Source organism: Ixodes scapularis, unplaced genomic scaffold (assembly GCF_016920785.2).
Source record: "Ixodes scapularis isolate PalLabHiFi unplaced genomic scaffold, ASM1692078v2 PGA_scaffold15__6_contigs__length_5221840, whole genome shotgun sequence".
Classification (NCBI taxonomy): Eukaryota; Metazoa; Arthropoda; class Arachnida; order Ixodida; family Ixodidae; genus Ixodes; species Ixodes scapularis.
This window is the reverse complement of record NW_024609841.1, coordinates 4,090,598-4,110,888: the sequence shown is the minus strand read 5'-3', so window position 1 is coordinate 4,110,888 and position 20,291 is coordinate 4,090,598.

The window sequence follows — 20,291 nt, the reverse complement described above, 5'->3', positions numbered from 1 at the left end:
TTTCGGGATTTTATTTTACTTCAATAAAGTTCTGTTAGTTCAATGTTTATTTCTTCCAACAGATTCGATGTTCTTCGGTGCCAATTTCCGGGGTAAGAGACACAATCAGTGTTCATCGGGACACGATTAAAAAATAAGACACTGGAATGGGAATTCCCTAACTTCTTAGAACATCGGCTATGATCTGTATACTTAGGGAATGTATTTGTGCCGCAAAGAAATTAAAGTGGTATAGCGGATGTGGTTCCGAATTATGAAACAGCCTCACGGACTCTTCAGTGGAAGTTCTATTTAACGTTACCATTAAAATGAAACTGTAAACACAAATCTTCATCCCGAGGCTTTTCAGTTTTTACCAATTTGGAATTTACAGTTTTTTTTTTTTTTTTGATAAATCCATCTTGGGGGTTAATTATCGGGATTTATGGGTATTTACCAAAAACACGAAACACTACTCATAATTCGCATTTTCACTCCGCTGCCGTTTTTCCTCTATAGACCAAGACGGGGAAATGACGTTATGCCGCTAGAGTGACGCTGCTGTTGGCAGTCACTGCGCATGGTCCTCCTATAAAAGTAATTTTTGACTTTTTTATTGAAAACGTGTTGACTACTTGTTGACTCTGACTACTTTCTTTTGACTCTGACTTCCTGTTGACATGGTCAACATAATTTTGTTGATTTTGTTCTTGAAGGTTTCTGATGATTCTTTCAGCCGGAGTCAAAAGAAAAGTTGTTAACTTTCTATTGACCTGACGTTGATTACTTAACTGACTTTCTGCTGAAAGTGTCTTTAGAATGACTGCTGACGTTCTGTTTACTTCGTGTTTAAAATGTTCAGTAGATTCTTTGTAGCCTGCAGTGTCAATAAAGAGCTGAAGACTCTCTGTTCACTTTTTGTTGAACATAGTACACCTCGACTAGACGTCTGAGTCACTACGTTTCTCAGTAGTCCCCTTTCGGTTGTCCCGCCTTCAGCCTGAGCCTCCTACACTTGAAAACGATTCGGCGTTTGTGCACCTCGAGCGCGCGCGTGCAGTCAAAGCACGACGGAAGGCATGGGGCGCGTGCTGAAGGCCAGGCATGCGAAAGACACGCCCTGCCGTTTTTACTTTGTAAGTGACTATAGTGACTTTCATGATTATATTAAACTAGTCAACTATTAAAGGAAAGCAAAATAACTTTTTCCAAAGTGGAGAAACTGCCTTGACTCGCTTCGTCCTGAAAGTTGATATGAAGAGAAGCGAGAACATTTCTTATATAAGCCGTTTTTGTGGTAGTTGTTTCAGCGAATGCGCCGAATTATTATTAGTTCAACGAATTATTACTACTTGTAAGAGATATCGTCAACGAACTTCAAAACATTGTTTTTTTTTGGTAGACTTCCCAGGAGGAGATCGAATATTTGGAACCTTAATAAGTGCTGAGGTGGTCACTGCCCAAACGATTCCTTTCAATATGTGGGCTATATAAGGCTCTGGAGCATTCAAGTGACTATGGTAGGTCAGTGGTTTTCAATCATCGATGTTTCGCGGATCCCTTGTGAATCATCGGCGATGATGGAGGGCACCCTTCGTGGTGAGGGGAAGGATATAGATTAAATATAATATTGATTTAATAAATGGATATAAATAAGGGCTAGAGTGAACTAGATCTCTGTTACTGACGTACACACTAGAAAAGGCGCCTGAAAACTGAAACATTTCTTCTCGACTTGAAAAAAGACAACTTTTGTGCCCGGGCTTGACTGATGAGGCAGGGCTTCGCGGACCCCTAGAGTGCTTTCGCAGACCCCAAAGAGTCTGCGGACCCCCATTTGAGAACCACTGGTTTAAGTGTTCAATCCTTCATGTTGTTTGTGTTTGTTTGTAATGTGTAGTTTTTGGATGTCTGTAGTGCTTTCAAAACCACACAGGGACACCATTTCCTAACAAAATCCAAACAAAAAATCGCGTTTTATTATTTTCGTTAAACATTGTTTTGCTGCAGCCATTTCGGAACAGAGTGGAGAGCTTTAGTAAACTTCCAAAACTTTTGTTGATTGAATGGCTATCTGTATTTTTTTAAAGGGCTGTAGTTTCTTATTGAAAAGCTGTAGCATTTTAATTGAAAAGCTGCAAAAAAAAAGCATTTTGGAGGCGACAGAAAGTCTGTTGATTTTTTTTTTATTAAAAAGGGAGCCAATATTCAAAAGAGACTCAACACAACAGCTAGAGAAAGTGTGATGAAAAGCTATTGCCATTTATAACCTGTGATGACATTTTTCAACAGCCTTTCAGCAGAAAAGTACCACAGTTTTTTGTAAGGGTCAGATGCTTCATCTTATGCAAATCTGGCTACTGCACACGCGCAATGCCCACACGGGGCAAACACGGGAATGTTTAAAAGATGCGTGTTTGTGTATATCACACATGGTACCTCTCGCGCTCCACCACGCTTAACATGCACTCGAAATCTTTTCAAACACTAACTGATTTACGTTTTTTTTACGAAGCTCAGCCGGTTTCTGATGAGAGTTGTAGTTTCTTTTAATATTAAAAAAGATAATTATGTAAAACCGATTAAGCCTTCATAAGTTGTTCCTCAATGAATTGGTCCGAATACGACATCGATTGCTTTCGCGGGCGAACTATAGTTTTGCGGCAGAAACTTTTGGTTGGTACTCTATCAACAGCCGGTATATGATGAAAATAAATCTTATAACTATAGTTTTCGTCAAGCTGCGAAGTTAGAAGTGTGGAGGTCATGCGAGCGCAGTTGTGTTGCTTCTCTTTTCATATCGCTTCCTTTCGCACGAAAAGGTACAATATTTGTACGGCGCCAGTCGCCGAAGTCACCTTCTTTGATGCGCAAGCACGTCCGACGAAAGAGGGTCCTTCGAGATATGAGAATAGTCCAACCGCCAGTTTGAAGTGGGCGCGGGGAAAACACCCACCTCGCTGACCGTTGTTCAAATTGAAAGGCCGCAAAAAATGCGAGCACGTTTCAAAGCCCACGAGATAACGTTAAGAAATTCACCCCCCAACTTCGCATAGTATTAAAACGCAATCCCCTTTTGTTAGGTTCCCCACCACAGAAGACATATCTTCAATCACGACAAAACGTTTAACAACAATTCACACGTGAAGTTTGTCGAAAAAACGTGAACTAAAAATTCACGTTTTTTCTTCTTTCTTCTTTTTTTACTGCCGATTCGCTGACAGCATTCCTAAGACACGAGTACTATTTGCAATAGCTAGCACGAGTGTGGAATGAGGAAGCTGCTGGGAGTGCTCAAACCTCATACCCGAGTCGCTTGCTAGAGTCACTTCCAACAAGCAAAAAGCGTGAAAATAATAACCCCTTCGTTCCTTAAACTGCCATGGACATGCACTCTGAGCAATCTGGAGAGGAGCTCTCCCGCAAAGCCCTTGGGAGATCGCTGCAATCTACGGAGGGCCCGCGGACAATGACGTCGCTGATAAGGAGTGTACACTAAGAAAAACTGTCTGTGCCGCGGCACTGAGCATGACCATAGCCTCCTATATACTGACAAAGCCTGGCAGATCGCCACAAAAAGCGGCCGCCGCAATGGAAAAGGTGGAGCGGCAGACAACGGATGAGAGGAGAGCCACGTGACTAGCGCCCCGCTGCGGCGAGGAGCCGAAACCCACTTCGCTCGAGCGAACAGGTGTGCTTCGGGTCCTTGCCGCTGCGGTAGCTATGCGCTGACGTCCAGGTTGCGCGAGAGATATGGCTCTTCGATGCTCTGTGCTACCACATCCTCGCGCTCCAAATCTGCGACCGGGCACTCTATGGCTCCGTCGTCGAACTGCCAGGCTTTGTGAGTATAGAAAAGGCTATGGCGTGACATTTCACCGTGTTCAGTGCCGCAGCGCATCCTTTCTTCGGGGTATAAAGATATTATGAGCCCCGTCGCTCGCCGACGGCCCTTCGTAGATTGCAGTACTCTTCCAAGCGCTTGGCGGGCAAACAGACGCTACAGATTGATTAGGGTGTAACGGTGAGCAAGTGTTCTAAAATGTGTCTTTGGTGCATCTAAACTCCTGAGACATACGACAATCGAGGGGCCACATAGGAAACGCGTAGAGTACGCCCGATGACGAGGCAGCCGAGCTCGTGGCGATCATTGGTTCAGGTCGGGGGAAAGTAAAATCACGTGGGCGCATTTGGGAGTAAACAAACGCACGAGGTGCGCGAGGAGCGGGCGAACCTTACACGCTGTAGAGTAAACATTGTACTTGTTTAAAGGAGACCGACTAGAACAAAAGTGAGCCTGCTTTGAGACGTGCCGATCAGCGACAAGCAGGAGCATTCCGTGACAGAGCAGTGACGGGGTTCGCAGACAGCGTGAAACATTGAAAACAAGTTTATCCACTGGCAGCACTGGCTGCAAGTAACCCTTCCTAATGATTTGGAGCGCGTGGTGTTCGCTCAAAAATGCAAAAATAAACACCCAGACCTGCGGGCCGTGGGCATTTTAAAACTCGATTAAACATCTGGGCATTTCACGATATGGGTGAGGATAATTATCTGAAGCTTCGCCTGCCGTGGCGTGTACCAACTTTGTTTGGGGCAACATGCTCACTCTTGTGACTTAGTCTTCGTTCGAAATTATAGTAAAACAGATTATAACAACAATCGACGCTCATGGTGACTGTACCTCCTTTGTCAGGTGCTCGTAATTTCGAATTGGCTTTACAAACTTAGCATTTTTTATCATTCCGCTTTTATATTGTTTCTCGAGTCCGCGTTTTTGTACGCGTGCCACTTATAATATTTTGGAAGTTGCAAAAAAGGACGTACCATTTTGAAATTGCAAAATATAAGGTGGCATGTGTGATTAATGTTACAAATGTTCGTTAGCTCTGTTTTTAAGAAAATGCTTAGCCTCCCGTCCACTGCACTCAAGCGGGCGAAAATATAACTTTGATGTGTTCCGCTACATCGACCCCATGTCGTCTATTCTTTTAAATATTCTCACGAATGACAAGTGATGAGGCGACGAAAACCTAAGAAAACTAAACGTTTATTGGGGCGAACTTGTGCGCAAAACTCAAAGGGAAGAGACGATAAAAATGGAGTGTCGCGGGCGTCAATGGCGGCGTAACAGCAGGATCGAACGCGGAGGCGAGAATGACTTTGGCTCGCCACGCGAAGCCCTTTATGTACACGCGTGGGCTTCTGGAACGATCGGCGTACAATGATCGACGCGTAGAGCATTGGGACCTAGAATAAACATCAATGTTTTCGAATTCACCAGAACATTAAACTGAAAGAATATATAAAAGACGAGTAACTCCCAGGAATCGAACTCTGGCTCTTTGCGTGGGAGGCGAGCACGATAACGGTTAGTCAAAGGCCGCGCTGTTTACTTGGCCAGCTGCGCGCGCGGCAATATACACGGCTTGAACGTGTCATCATCGCACCATGATGGCAGTCAACCCTACTCGTTCCTGGCGAGAAAAATAAATTTGGTATTTCGGAATCGGCGATGCAGAAGGTACGAACTCGGCAGCAAGGCCCCCGCAATGGCAGCTGATGCGGCGTCAGTGCAGGCCATGCATACGTCACTGCCCTGATACCAAATTACCTGCGCAATAAACTTCCTACGCACTGCCGAATAACGCTTATAACGAAAAAAAAACACCTTTAGGTCAAGCCTTAACGGACCGGATGGCTTCCGGAAGGAAAATCGTTATCGAGAGGCGGAAGGAACATTCCTCGCGCTTCTGCCGGGTGCCCATCTGGGATGTCCAGTCGGACCACGTGAAGCACTGACCCGATCCACCCGTCCAAAATGGCAAATGTTGAATAGCGGGAACGACGTCGCATCGGTTTCCAATAAAGGAAACCGATAAGATGGCCTTCCTTTTATGTTCCTCCGTTATGTTCCAGACCGCTGGACCGATCGGAACAAAGAAAAAAATGATAATATAATTGAAGCGGAAGTCAAAGAGGTCGCTTTGTCGGAATGATACCGCAAACAGAAGCGACCCTTCGGTTGGGTAGTCCATGGAATCGATCTACACGACCGCGCAGGAAGGGAAGTATCACTCGTCGCAATTTCCTTCGGTGTTGCAGCTAAGCTCTCCCCGGCTTCCTGATGCAGAGCGTTGCTCCCGAAACACCAGAGTATTGTGTGTTTTTGTTTTTTCATCGATTCCGCCATTTAAAGAGGCGTTCGGTAGCCCTCTAACCGCAGTCACACTACTTAAATATCTACAAGAAATATTCGGTGTTCGCTTTAGGCATGATAACAGAATTACCTGCGTTCACTCCTCAAGCATGTTAGAAGCATGTTTACTTCATACAAGCTTCGAACATGTCTAAAGACATGCTCAAAGTTGATGATAACCCATTGGTTCTTATTGGACAGATAACTTTTAGCCACCTAAGGACAACTGTCGGTAGCTCCAGTGAGGGTAATTTATGTATGAGAAGGACATGCGGAACTGCATCAAAGGCTTTTTGAAAATCCCCTAATACAGCATTTGCCTGGAAGCCTTCATCGTACGAAGACAAAATGTCGCGGGAGAACGGACTTTGCCATGAAACAAATAAAAAAAAACAAATCTAAACCGTGTTGCTGAGGTGTGAAAATAGTGTTCATTTCAAGATGTCTAACGATACTGGAGTAAACAATATATTCAATGGTTTTGCAGCATACGTTGGTGAGTGATATTGGCCAATAGTTAGTAAGGTTGTTTTAGCACATGATTTATGAATTTGTAAATATTCGCACGTTTCCATTCGCGGGGAAGCCTACTGTCCTCTATGGATTTGTGACACAATATAACTGAAACGGTGACAAAGCACGAGCTTATTTTTTTTTCAAGAAATGGTTAGAAATGCTATTTGGTTCGCTCACAGCCCCTAATCTAAGGCTCTGGAACAAAGAACGCACATCGTTTTCCAAAACAACATTGCCACACGTATGGACAACAACTCCAGCCCTACCGCGTTAAAACTCCGGTAGAGATTGAAAATCTCCGATATATGGTGAAGAGAAAAGAAACGGAAAATATGTGTTGAAACACGCTGCCTAATGAATGTCCCCAGCGAAAGTGCTATGGCCATCAGATATACCCGGAATGCCAACCTCATATTTTCTGTTGGACTTAGCAAATTTCCAATTTTTTTCACGTTAGTTGCCAGGTTTCGAAAACAAATTCAGCAAGCACACTTTTAGAGCGATTCCACGAACTGCACATATTTATGTGTACGGGGCATTCTTCAAACTCGAGTAGGAACGAAGATAGGTTATCCGACATGCCGTCAAAGTTACTCTTATCATAATAAAATGCTTTCCTTGAAATCGGTCTTTTTATTCTGATGTAGTCGCAGTTAATATTACCAACAATTATATCATGATCACTAATACCTGCAAATATATTAATCAACCAAACGAACCTAGGGTTGTTCCAAAACACAGGACCTAAACTCAATGAAATTGATCCAGAGTATCTTGTGGGAGCATCTACATATTGATAAAACCCATTTTCACTAATTATGACTTTAAAAGTGGAGCAGACTGGATCTGCTACTTAAAATGGGTGGCTAATTTCACCAGTTGATATCGGGAAGATTGAAATCACCACCCAGCGATGACTGGTCAGAAACTAACACAGATAAACAATCAGGTAACACCTCGAGTGGTTTCGTATCACTGATTCCCGGAGGCCTCTAAAAAAAAAAAAAAACGAAATGGCTAGCAGATGTTTGTTCTCCAATTCTATCTTGCACCAGACAGATTCATCTGAATGATCATTAAACGGTAATGCAATGTTCTTCATTTGCTTTTTAACAAGAACAAAAACGCCACCTCCGCTTGCATTACGATCGTTACGGTGGACGTTGAAATAAGAAGGAAATATTTCTGAATCACAAATGGGGACGTCCAACCACGATTTTGTCCCAATAACTGTCAGGATTAATGACAGCAATCAGATCATCAAACTCACTTGTTTAATGCTTCATACTACGACAGTGTATAACGATAGAAACATGTTCTTTTAGTTGGGAGCGACGCAATGGTGAGCATCGAAGTAGACGGCGAGTCCATCTCGCCTGAAGAAATCACCGAGGAGGCCGGGTGGCTAACAAGCCATCGTCGACGTGGCGCCCGAACCCTCGCACAGCTAGGTCTAACCCCGGGACACTCCCATGATCAGGAAGGCGCTGGCTCCCGGCCTACTTATCGGCAGCCGCGTGCCGAGGAGCAAACAATTCGGAAACCGCGCCTGCCGCGTCAGCCGCCCTTGTCCAAGGAAGACATAAAGATCGTGCTGCGCCCGCGAGAGGGGCTCGACATCACAAATATCAGCCACGCCGAGTTGCGCGACGGAGTGCTCCGTGCTACCGGTCTCGGCTACGACAAAGCGGCGGAAGATCTCCTGAGAATCAACCCCGCAAAAAACATCATCGTGGCCAGCACCCCCAGCATGGAGCATGCGAGCAAATACACCGCTGTCAAGGAGCTCCGCTACGGAGAAAAATCCTACAACGTCACCGCTTATGCGGCGCCTCCCGAGGACACCGTCAAGGGGATTATACACGACATCCCCGAATACGACAGTGCTGAGGATATCACAAGAAGCCTTATCTATAAGAAGAATACCACGATTCTGCAAGCACGAAGAATGGGCCGGACAAATTCGGCAATCATCGTCTTTGAAGGCACCAAGGTACCGTACTATGTTTACTACCGCGGCGCCGAATACCGCTGCTTCATTCACAAGAAGCGGCACGAAGTGTGCGACGAATGCGGCAGGCTCGGCCATCGCACGGACGTCTGCCCAGCACCCGACAAAAAGATCTGCAAGATGTGCGGCACCGAAGTCCCGTCCGAAAACCATCAATGTGAACCCAAGTGCGCACTTTGTGGCCGGGATCATCCGACCGGCGACAAAAAGTGCCGACTCCGTTTCTAGACTCCCTACCTTCTTAAGAAGCGGAAGTGGGAAAAGCAACAGATAGAGAACGACCGTCGACGACCACAAAAAGGCTCAGGCAACCCAGCCTGGACGCCGTCCATACTCAAGAAAGACGAACCCAGCGGAGACACGCCCGGTCAGCGCGGTAGATCGGGCTCCTTCCCACGCCTCTCGCAGTATGAGCGACAAAGCAGACGGGACGTGAGTCGCGGACCAGGGACCAGGGACAGCTCCGCCAGCAGTCAACATCGCTCGCGCTCGTCGTCGCGGCGCCGGAGCCCCAGCATCCAAGGCCGCCAGAACCAGAGACGCAAGTCGAGATCCCCGTCTCGAAACGGAAGGCAGCTAACCGGAGGCAATCAAACAAACAAGGTGAGCTGGGCAAACACGGTCTCCCACGGCAAAACCTCCCATAAGCGCGGTGCCCCTCCGAAGGGCGAGCCTAGCTCAGAACAATCAGATCAACAGTCCGAGATTACCAAAATTAGGCAGATGCTAGAGCTCGTCATCTCGGAAAATAAAAAACTCAAAGCCGAACTCGCACAACTAAAGGGAACCAGTGCCGACTCTACGCCACCCCCTTCTCCCCGCAACCTAGGCCAGGCCGCTAAGAAATCAGGCCAACCTAACCAGCTAGCCATGCCACCTAAGCAGTCGCCTCAAACCCCATCCGAAAACGGCTCTGCCGACGCGATGGATGACTCACCACTTGACTCTCCACAGTCTAAATGCAGGGCCAAAGAAGTAAGCCCCAGTACTCCGAGCCAGCCCGCACTCTCGGGCTCAAAAAAAAACGCCGATGACGGCATGCTCCGAGAATTTGGAGAAAACCTTAGTAAGACCTTAAACGAAACGCTCAGCGCGAAATTCGAAGCTATGCTGGCCCAATTCGCCGAAAGTATGGGCACAAAATCGCCAGCCTCAACGCTAGGGTTACAGCCTCTGAAAACGCCACCCTACGGGTGGGCAGGGATGGGGGAACAGGCCCTATAAAATCAACTAAGCCCTATTTTCGCCCACCTGCGGCGGAAAGCCCCCAAAATCTTCACGATAATGTCTAATTTCCAACACAATAGAACCCGAAAGTCCAGCACGCTCGTCGTCTGGCAATCGAACTGCCTGACGTCGTTTGTCTCCGAGAAACCGCCGCCTTTGCAAAACTCTCCAATTACAACCATTTCTCAGACTTAGAAGAAGACGCCTCTGGTGTAAACTTCAAGCAAAAACCCACGGTAGCCACCCTCGTGAGACGCAACCTCCCGGCCATTCGTCGCGATACCGGGGTAAGCGCGCCGTATGCGGCTCACGTCCTCGTTGAATTAAACTTGGACCGGAAACACAGGACGCACAGCACATTCATTCTAAACGTATACAGCGCTCCCCGAAACACCCACAAATTCGGCAAACTTTTGCGTAAAACCCTTAAACTAGCCCGGGGAAATACCTTGGTCATTGTCGGAGACTTTAATGCACATCACCCCGAGTGGGGATATAAACGGGACACGATCAAGGGGCGCAACCTCTGGCTCGATGCGCAGAGGGAGCGCCTCACATTGATCACTGACCCAACACACCCCACCCGCATTGGAAACAGCGTTAGCGGCGACACCACTCCCGACCTCACCTTCACGAAAAACACGCACAAAGAAGCCCGTTGGCTCAACACTCAAGAAAACCTAGGCAGCGACCACTATCTCGTCGCTATCGCGGTCGAAACTGGAATCGCTAGACGCACATCCGGTAAACGACTCCACCTTATTGATTGGGACACCTTCCGCGAAATCCGGGCCGCTGAACGTGCCTCCTCTGACATAGCGAGCAATCCCTCCATCGAGGAGATAGCTGACATTCAGAAATGGGCGGAACAACTCCGCAGGGATGCCATGCAGGCTACTAAAGAAATCCCTGAAGACGCAGAGCTCTCTCAGGCCGATGCAAAGCTCCTCCACATCTGGGAAGCCAAGCACAGTCTGCATCAGAGACTTCAGACACAAAAGCTAAATCGCAACCTCAGGCGGGGTCTCGCTATCCTCAATCGTGACATCGAAGGCTACGCACAACAACTAACGTGTCAAAATTGGCACAGCACGTGCGATCGCATGGAACGCGAAATAGGGCTCGCAAAAACCTGGAATATTCTCCGCTGTCTCATCGACCCCGACAACAGCAAAACCACACAAAGACACAACCTAAATATACTTTTACACAAATTTAATGGCTCCGACACAGAGCTAATCAAGACCATTAAAGATAGATACATCGGGGACTCCCCGCGTGAGGTCCTCCCTCCCTACACGGGACAGGACAACGACCTACTTGACCGACCCATCACGGTAAGCGAAGTTCGAGGGGCCATCTTGGCCCTACGAACTCGCTCCGCCCCAGGCCCAGACGGCATCACTAACAAAGTGCTCAGAGATCTGGACAACGACTCAGTTGAAGCCCTCACCCGGTACATGAACGTCTGCTGGGAACTGGGACAACTACCCGAGTGGAAAACGGCAAAGGTAGTTATGATACCGAAACCAGGCAGGAAACTCCAGCTCGAAAATCTTAGGCCCAATTCCCTCACGTCTTGTGTGGGTAAGCTAATGGAACACGTCATACTCAACAGGATCAACAGCTACATGGAAGACAACGGTCTCTTTCCGCACACCATGATTGGCTTTCGACCAAAACTTTCTACGCAAGACGTTATGCTTCGGCTCAGATACGACGTCATAGACGGCGCGCACTGCTCCCCACTGGATACTAGAGCCATCTTGGGGCTCGACCTCACGAAGGCCTTTGACAACATCAAACACTCGGCTATCCTCGCGAACCTGGGCAAACTTGGTCTTGGAAGACGGGTGTACGACTACATCAGCAATTTTCTCTCAGACCGCACAGCTACCCTCTCAATAGGGGGACTCCAGTCGGACGCGATGGAGCTGGGGAGCAGGAGGACGCCGCAAGGCTCGGTACTCTCCCCTTTTCTCTTCAACGTGGCCATGATTGGTCTCCCCAAATTTTAAATCAAATTGAAGGCCTTCAGCATACCCTTTACGCAGACGACGTCACGCTCTGGGTCCCCGGAGGCAGTGACGGTCATATTCAGGACACACTACAACAGGCCATCGAAGCAGTCGAACAGTACATAGGCCCTCGCGGTCTCAGCTGCGCCCCGCAAAAATCGGAGCTTCTACTCTACCGGCCGACCAGCCGGGGGCGGCGCACAGATCCGACCCCTCCGAACGTCACACTCTTCGCGGGTGGGACACAACGAATCCCCATAGTAAGAAGCATCCGGGTTCTTGGCCTCCGCATACAGGCAAACGGACACAACACCGAAACCGTCCTCGCTCTCGAAAAGAGCGTACATCAAACCGCCCGACTCATCTCGCGCATTGCCAACCGCCATCACTGCATGAAGGAACACAATCTCGTAAGATTAGTCCAAGCTTTCGTCCTAAGCAGGGTAACATACGTCACTCTGTTCTTACACCTTAAAAAATACGAAGAACACAAAATCGACGCCCTCATTAGGCGAGCTTACAAACAAGCCCTCGGGATCCCACTCACCGCCTCGACCGAACGCTTCGAGGCACTCGGGCTCCGCAAGACCCTCAGCGAACTCATCGAAGCCCAATGCTTAGCACAACGGGAAAGACTAACCTACAGCCCGACTGGCAGGTACATCCTCGACTCGCTCGGCATCGCCCATCCGGGGACTGCCCCAACCAAAGTCGTATTACCTCCAGCAATAAGGGAGAGCATACACATTCCACCTATACCGAAAAACATGCACCCCGTACACAACCTAGGGCGAAGACAGGCCAGGGCGAAAGCCCTTCACAAACAATACGAAAAGTTCGAGGACGTGGTTTACGTGGACGCGGCCGATTACGCGAGTCGCGATGCCTTGGCCTTCGTGGTAGTCAATCGACAGGGAGATTCCATCGCTTCCGGCTCGCTTCGCACGAGCAAAGTGGAGGTGGGCGAAGAGGCGGCCATTGCCCTAGCAATGACGGCCTCCACGAAAATCAAACACGTAGTGAGCGACTCCAAGTCTGCCATTCTGAATTACGCGAGAGGACGAATCTTACCAGAGGCGTCTGCAATCCTTAAGTCTGGCTTCCGCAACGACGCGCGGACCGGCAAGATCTACCTGATATGGGCACCTGCCCACTCCGGCCTGGCCGGGAACGAATGCGCGCACGATACCGCTCGAGGCTTCACCGACCGAGCAGACATCGACTCTAACACCACATTTGCGCATTCGCTCCGATGGTCGGGCAGGGATCGGCTCGTGTCCTACAGGGACATTACAAATCATTACCGAATGGGGCGGGCCCGCTTTCCCCCCGCTCACCCATCACTCAATAAGAGGCAATCCGTAGTATGGCGACTTCTCCAAACGAATTCGTACCCAAACCCGGTTACGTATAGCTACTGCTACCCAGGGCAATATTCGGACAAATGCCACAGATGTAAAGGTAGAGCAGACCTAGCACATATGCTATGGGCTTGTCCACAGGCGGCGGCACCAGGCCGCAGAATCACTCAGGTAGAGCAATGGGAGACCGTGTCGCTCAGCTCCGACCCAGCTGATCAAACGTGGGTCATCCAGCTGGCCGAAGTCGCTGCTAGAGCCCAAGGGCTCTTGGCCGACGCCTAGGATCACCAGCTTCTCAATAAAGTTATTTCTCTCTCTCTCTCTTACTTCAATTTTACGACGCTTTACAGGGGACCTTTATTGCTATTGAACGCAATCAACAACACGGTCAGTTTCGGAATCGTACATGAACGTTTCTCCACCTATAGCAAGCGTGTTGAAGCGGCGTTTCAACCTGTCGTTATGCTCCTTAGCATACTGAAGCAGTTTCTTTCTCTCAGACCTTGCACGTAGCAAAAAGCCCTCGCTGAATGACAAATAACTGCTCTTTAGTTTGTGACTCGGAAAACATTTTAGCGCTCAAAACACAAGGACAAAGACGAGAATCAGACACCACAGTGCGCTACGAACAACTGATTTTATTACATGAAACGTCACTTATATACCATCCGTGTCTGATATCGCCCCATCACTAGCCAACCCGATGCCATGCCGCGTCAGTGAGGAAGGCACGTTCCTTGTCACGTAGATGAATTGAGGCCACGCTGACACATGCTGCCCCAACCTTCCTAATCTCATCTGCCTCGACTATCTCCCTCAGAGTTTTTTTACTTGTGCCCCGCCAAAACCTTTCACTCGAAAAACAACGGTACACCTTTGATAATGATCGGACAGACGACCGTCCTGATAATTTCCCTAATTTAAGTTTGTCTTCCCTTAGCCTATCATTAACACACCCACCGGTCTGACCTATATACTTGTTTCCGCATCTGATACACTACTTCCTCCGCACATTCAACAAATGGATTCCACAGGTTTCAGCGCACAGCCAGAAGGAACCTTACGAGAAGGTTCTGTCTGTCACCCTACATAATCTACTAAGTGTGTTTGGCGCGGAAAACATCACTTTTACGTTCGATCTATTGGCCACCCTTTTCAGGCCATGCGCCGTTTTGTGAATGTACAGAGCGCGACACTGGAACCAAAATGTTGTCATAAAAAAAACTATTGTTATAGAAAGAGCTCATTTACAGCCCTAAATAAGGGGTAAAATTGTGTGCCCACTAATACTCGTTCCTAATAAAATTCAAAAAGGCGCCGTTGTCGTGTTCGCGGAAACAGTGTTGCGATGTATACGGTATCACAGCGACCTTTTGTTTATCTCTGAGAACCGTTGGGCGAGGGCAAGCTTCACTACGTAATCTTTTTAATGCGACCTCCGCAACTGACACCACTACATTATTCGGGAAGCCAGCTGCCAAAAACCGCCTATACTGCGTGCCCTGACCTTCTGACATCACATCGTGGCAGGATTTTATTAGGGCGTTTAATACGCACATATTGGTTCTCGTCGTTCTCCTTGTGTTTTGAGCGGTAACATGTCTTCCAAGTTCCAAAACCAAATAGCCCAACAATCTACTCTACTGAACTTTAGTTTGTGGGCTTGGTCTCATTTGTTTTGTTTTTCTTTGAATGAAGGAAGCTGTATGACGATCAACCTGCTTTTTGTTGAAGGGAAACTACCGATTCTATGGGCGCGATTAATTATATAACGGTTCAGCCTGAACGCCAAGGTTACTATCGCATACCGATAAATCATTTCGTTCGGATCTTCCCACGTGTCGCTGGCAAAATCGGGCAGCGCATTAAAAAAAATATTTTTTATACCTTTTTTTTAAGGTCATGCCGCACTAAGTTGCGCAGCTATGGTTTCATTTCGTTTTTATAAGCAACTTATTTCGGTTCCCAATTCCTTCACGCTCCCCTCCTTTTGCGATCCAATTGATCCGGGCTGTGAGAGCAGCAAGCTTCTCGTCTGCTTTCTGCTGATTTCGCTTAATCTACCTCAAATCTGAAAGGACCTTTACTTGTCCCTCCTATAGCTTTGGTATAACACAGAGTGCTTCTAGAAACTCCCTTTGCTGCTCCGCAGTGAGAGGACCAGGGTTTCTTTCACATCACCAGATACCATTAATCAGTTTTTTACCTCAGATAAGACAACCCGAGAGTTCAAAGAAAGCACTTCAGCGGCACGCAGAAAAACAAGCTCTGTAAGTGCAGCAAGTTGGGTCTCCGTGCCGTTTCACAAGACTGTGTGTAATGCACATTAGTATCATAAACGTAAGGTGCACTCAGCTGAAGAACGAGAATACGTCGAGTCTCCCGCCTCCATGACGGCGCCGAAACCCATCGGGTATTGGCAGAGCAGGTTCTTAAATAGTTCATGATCATATTGCCAAGCGCGTGCTGAGCGGGTGCGTACATGGCCGAATGGTTACCGGGCTTGGCTGTCGCGCTGAAGATCTGGGTTCGGTTCCAGGTAGCGGATCGTTCTTTTATTTATTCTCTCTGCTTGTCGTTCTCGCAAATTCGAGAAATTTCTTGCCTGATCGAGTTTCGAATGTTCTACGCGCCGAACGTTCTTGGCTGAATGTTCCAGATACCCACGCGGCTACAAAAGGTGCTCCCCGTGGCAAGCTGCAGTCAGTCTCGCCCCAGCGTTCGATCCTGTTGTTACGCCGTCATGGACGCCCGCGACGCGGTATAGTTATCTTCTGTTTCCTTGTCCTTTTAATTTTGGGCACAAGTTCGCCCCATTAAACGTTTAGTTGGTTTCAGTTTTCGTCGCCTCATCAGTTGTCATTCGTGACAATATGACGTCCAACGTTGTTGCCAGACGTGATGATCGACGAAAGTCGTGTCCGGATGAAGCATCGTCAAATACAGTGAAGAATGATCAGGCAGACAGAACGGAATCGCCGGGAACTTATCGCTGATCTATGTTTCCTCGGCCCGAAACGTTCTAAACTGGGCACCGAATGGGACGGTTAAAGGCAGCAAAAACTGAAAACCGAGAATACGTGAGTATCCCGCCTCCATGGCGGATGGGATTCTTTACCAAATGAAATTTTTACCCTATCGTCCCTTGGTGTTCCTGTAGATGTTATTCGTGCTCTTGTGTTAAATTTGCTTTGAATGTTCATGCGTAACCACCCCTGCTATGGCTTAGTGATGCAAGCCGCAATATACTTTAAATAAATTAAGCAGAAAAATTGCGGTATAGTCGCACATGTGACGTTTTGGGACACGTGAGTCTTAATCTGTAAAAACTTCTACCTTGGAATTTTGTCTTTTGACAAGGACTGTTCTATTTGGTTTCTTCTGCGGATCATGCATCTCATAGAATAATTACGGTATCGATTCGGTCTATGAGTTTCGATATCCTGGTTTAAAATCAATATTCCATAAATTTCTAAAAAGAACTGAGAGTAATCTTAAACTACTAAATTACTACAGGTATACAGAAAAACAGGCAAGAGAAGCATAAAAAATTATTCCTCTTTATTAAATATTCACATAACTGCTCTCACACTGTTATCTCTCTCTTTCTCTCTTATTTTGTTCTGTCCCTGACAGCCAAGAACAAAAAATAAGACACTTCATTGTATATATTATACATAAATTACCACATTGTTACTCTCTGAATACACTATCCAGGTATAAAAGCAAATGTGAATCCATTTGTCTAACTGGGTTCGATAACGCCAACTGGACATTCCACGAGATAGGCTAGATTGAATGCTGTCGCCTGCCTTTTGCTTGTCCTTTCCACTCCTATTACCACTTCCTGTTACGCTATATGCTTTTTATTTGCGCCATTAACTCTCTACACCAGCTTACGGAACCCTTCTTGAACCATGGACTTCAATTATACTAAACGGATGAGTTCATCCGGAATCTGAAACTCGCTCCCAGCCATTTCTGTGTACCGATTGGTGCATGTACTGGTTTAGATGTAGAGTGCCGCGATCGGCAGGAAATAATGTTTTAATATCTGTTGCACAAAACCGGTCCACCTCTCTGACCGCGACGCCCATTTCATATTACGTAAATGCGGTCTGTTCATCTCACTAATGAAATGGCAAGCAGGAGTTTTTAGGAATAAAGCCTCGACGCCGACACGACTGACTCAGACTATGCTAGGACGTAATTCCCGGGAGCTACCACAGGCGAACTGTCTGTTCACCTAATGAATCTCTTTTGAAGCTGTTTTGAAACCATCTGGCAAACTATCTGGAAACTACTTGCGATCTATCTGGAAAGTGTCTTCAAACTATCTGACAAACTGTGGCAAGCATTTGGCAAACTCTGTGGAAACTATATTCGGCGAACTATCTGGAAACTGTCTTAAAACTCACTGGTAAACTCTCTTTTAGCTGTGCGGCAGACAATCTCAAAATTCTTATGAACTGTGTGAAACGTATATGGCAAAGTAGTATCTCGGAACAACCTTGAAACTAGCTGGATAACTAACTACCTTCGGACGGTCTTGAAATATCTATCAACTACCTTTAAACGGTCTTGAAATATCGATCAAACTATGTTTAAATTATTTTAAAATTTATTTCGAAACTATCAAGTTTTTGCTTATAAAACAAAACCGTTAGGTAAAAATCCTGAAAACGAAAAAGAAAACTCTCTGAACACTATTGGAAAAACAGTTGAAACTTTTCTTGAAACTAACTGGAAACTATGTGGAAACAGTAAGAAAATTACACATACTAGAAAAGTTTTTAGGGGAATTTAAAACCAATTTTACGTTCAATATCTTATATTTCGTATATTTTGACATATTTCTTTGAACCAAGTTTATTAGGATCTATATTCTGTTTCATACTTAGTGTGCAACGCTGTAAAAACTGCTGGAGCGAGCATGGCGTACGCGAGGAAGCAAATGATCTCGGAGATCATTTGCACGCGTTCTTGCGCAAACGAAACCATAGACAAAGCCACGCGCGCGCGCTAGTAGCTTTTACAGTGCTCTATACTAAGTATGAAACGAAGTATACATATTTTCCAAGGTACCGACACTCTTATAATCTTTATGTCGATAGACGTCTTGAATTATAGAGTTCATAAAATCTTGTAAGCGATTTTGGTCCACAAGCGTTTTTACTTAAAACGTGATTTCATTTTTTTGTTTTGATTAACATTGAAGTCTTCTTCGGTGCAAGGTTTTGACAGTATGGTGGATGTGCATGCGTTTATTAATCAAAATCATTGCGCTTCTGTAGTACTACAGCATGCAAAAAGCTTGGGAGCGGAAAGACGTGCACGGATATCAGACACCTTATATTGGGAAAACAATAATAAAAAAGTCACTCAAATTCAAGAGATATACACGCGGCATTTTAGTTCATTTTCAAACAATTTTTAGTTCTTTTCAGAACGGTATTTCACTCCTAGTTGCAACATGCTGAAGGAAAAATTAATATAGAAATATTATGATTGGGAACCGCAGAATGACTATAAGTCTTCGGGTAACTTGTAGAGGCTTGTCATATGATTGTGGCAACCTGAAATTCTATTCATTTTATTTTTTTAAGGGCCCTCGTGTGAGGGCATTACATAGGGATAACCTAACAATAACCTTCACGCGTTTGACGCTTGCTTTATCCGAGTCTTTCATGCTAGCCCTAATACAGCTTTCCCGCGTACCTCATTGATTTAAGAGACCATCTATGCAAAGAACAAAAGGTTTTGCAGGTTGGTTGTTGTATTGAGCTTTTCATCTTCAATTCGAAATTCCTAAAACCATTGTTCTACCGTCTGCTCAAATGCAGCACCTTCTCTTTGAATCCTATTAACATTTAAAGCTGGTTCAAAAGCAAGCAGTTTGAATTTGTAAACAGGATGCATGCAAAAACTGGGAATGTTTTATGGAAACAAGTAAGAACCCCGATAAATAATAATTATCTTGAAAACTTTATTTTAAAAAGTTTTAATTTACTGAGTGCTTATTCTTCAATATTACCGAAACATATTAAATCAATTTGAGATAATGTTTTTTTTATTGAAGGTCACTCTTGTTTTCGCTAGGATTGAATTCCGTCAAAACTTTACGAATGTTCTAATAATCTAGATACCTGGGAGCTATCTGCGAATTATCTATAAACCTTGAAACCTGTCTGGACGCTGCCTATAAACCCTAAAGACTATTTTGAAAATATCTGAATCTCTCTAGCTAATCATCAGAAAATCTATGTGAGAACTAGGAAATCGATCCTCTTCATGGAAACTTGAGCAGTATAGTTATCGCAGATTCACAGCCGAAATAGTTAATAAAGTTCCAAACTGCTTTACCTTTTTGTTATATTCTATTATCCGAAGCAGTGGATCGAACTGATGCATCGCCAATCATTTCCTCGATTTACAAATTTAAGAACGTCATAAGGAAAATGGGAAATTTTTGTAGACCGCACGCAAAAACACTGCCTAATTGCTAGTGTAAGCACTTGCCGTCACTTTGATTACTGATTGAGCGTCCGCTTCCGGAGCTCGGAATCCACAGTGTGCGGTGTATGAAAATTCCCTGCTGAACTAAAGCCCGAACCGCCGCTCTCGCAAAAGACCATTCAAGAAGCACTAACCAGTGAGGCTCATGTCGAAGGACTCGGCGTCAATCTTCCTCAAGTCCTGGACAGTCCTCCAGGTAAGCGTGAGCAGCTGGTTCTGCGACAGGTCCACGGTAAGCAGGTTCGGCGCCCCTAAGAACATGTTCGCCGGTAAGATCCGCAGCCGGTTGTGAGAGAAGTAAAACTTCTTGAGGCGCGGCAACCCCTCGAAGGCCAGCGGGTCCACCTCCGAAACCTCGTTGTATTTGAGGTCCAATTCCACGAGCGCCGGCGTCCCGCTGAAGACCCGGCCGTCCAACCTCTGCAGCTTGTTCCGGAACATGTCCAGCCGCTCCAGATGGTCGA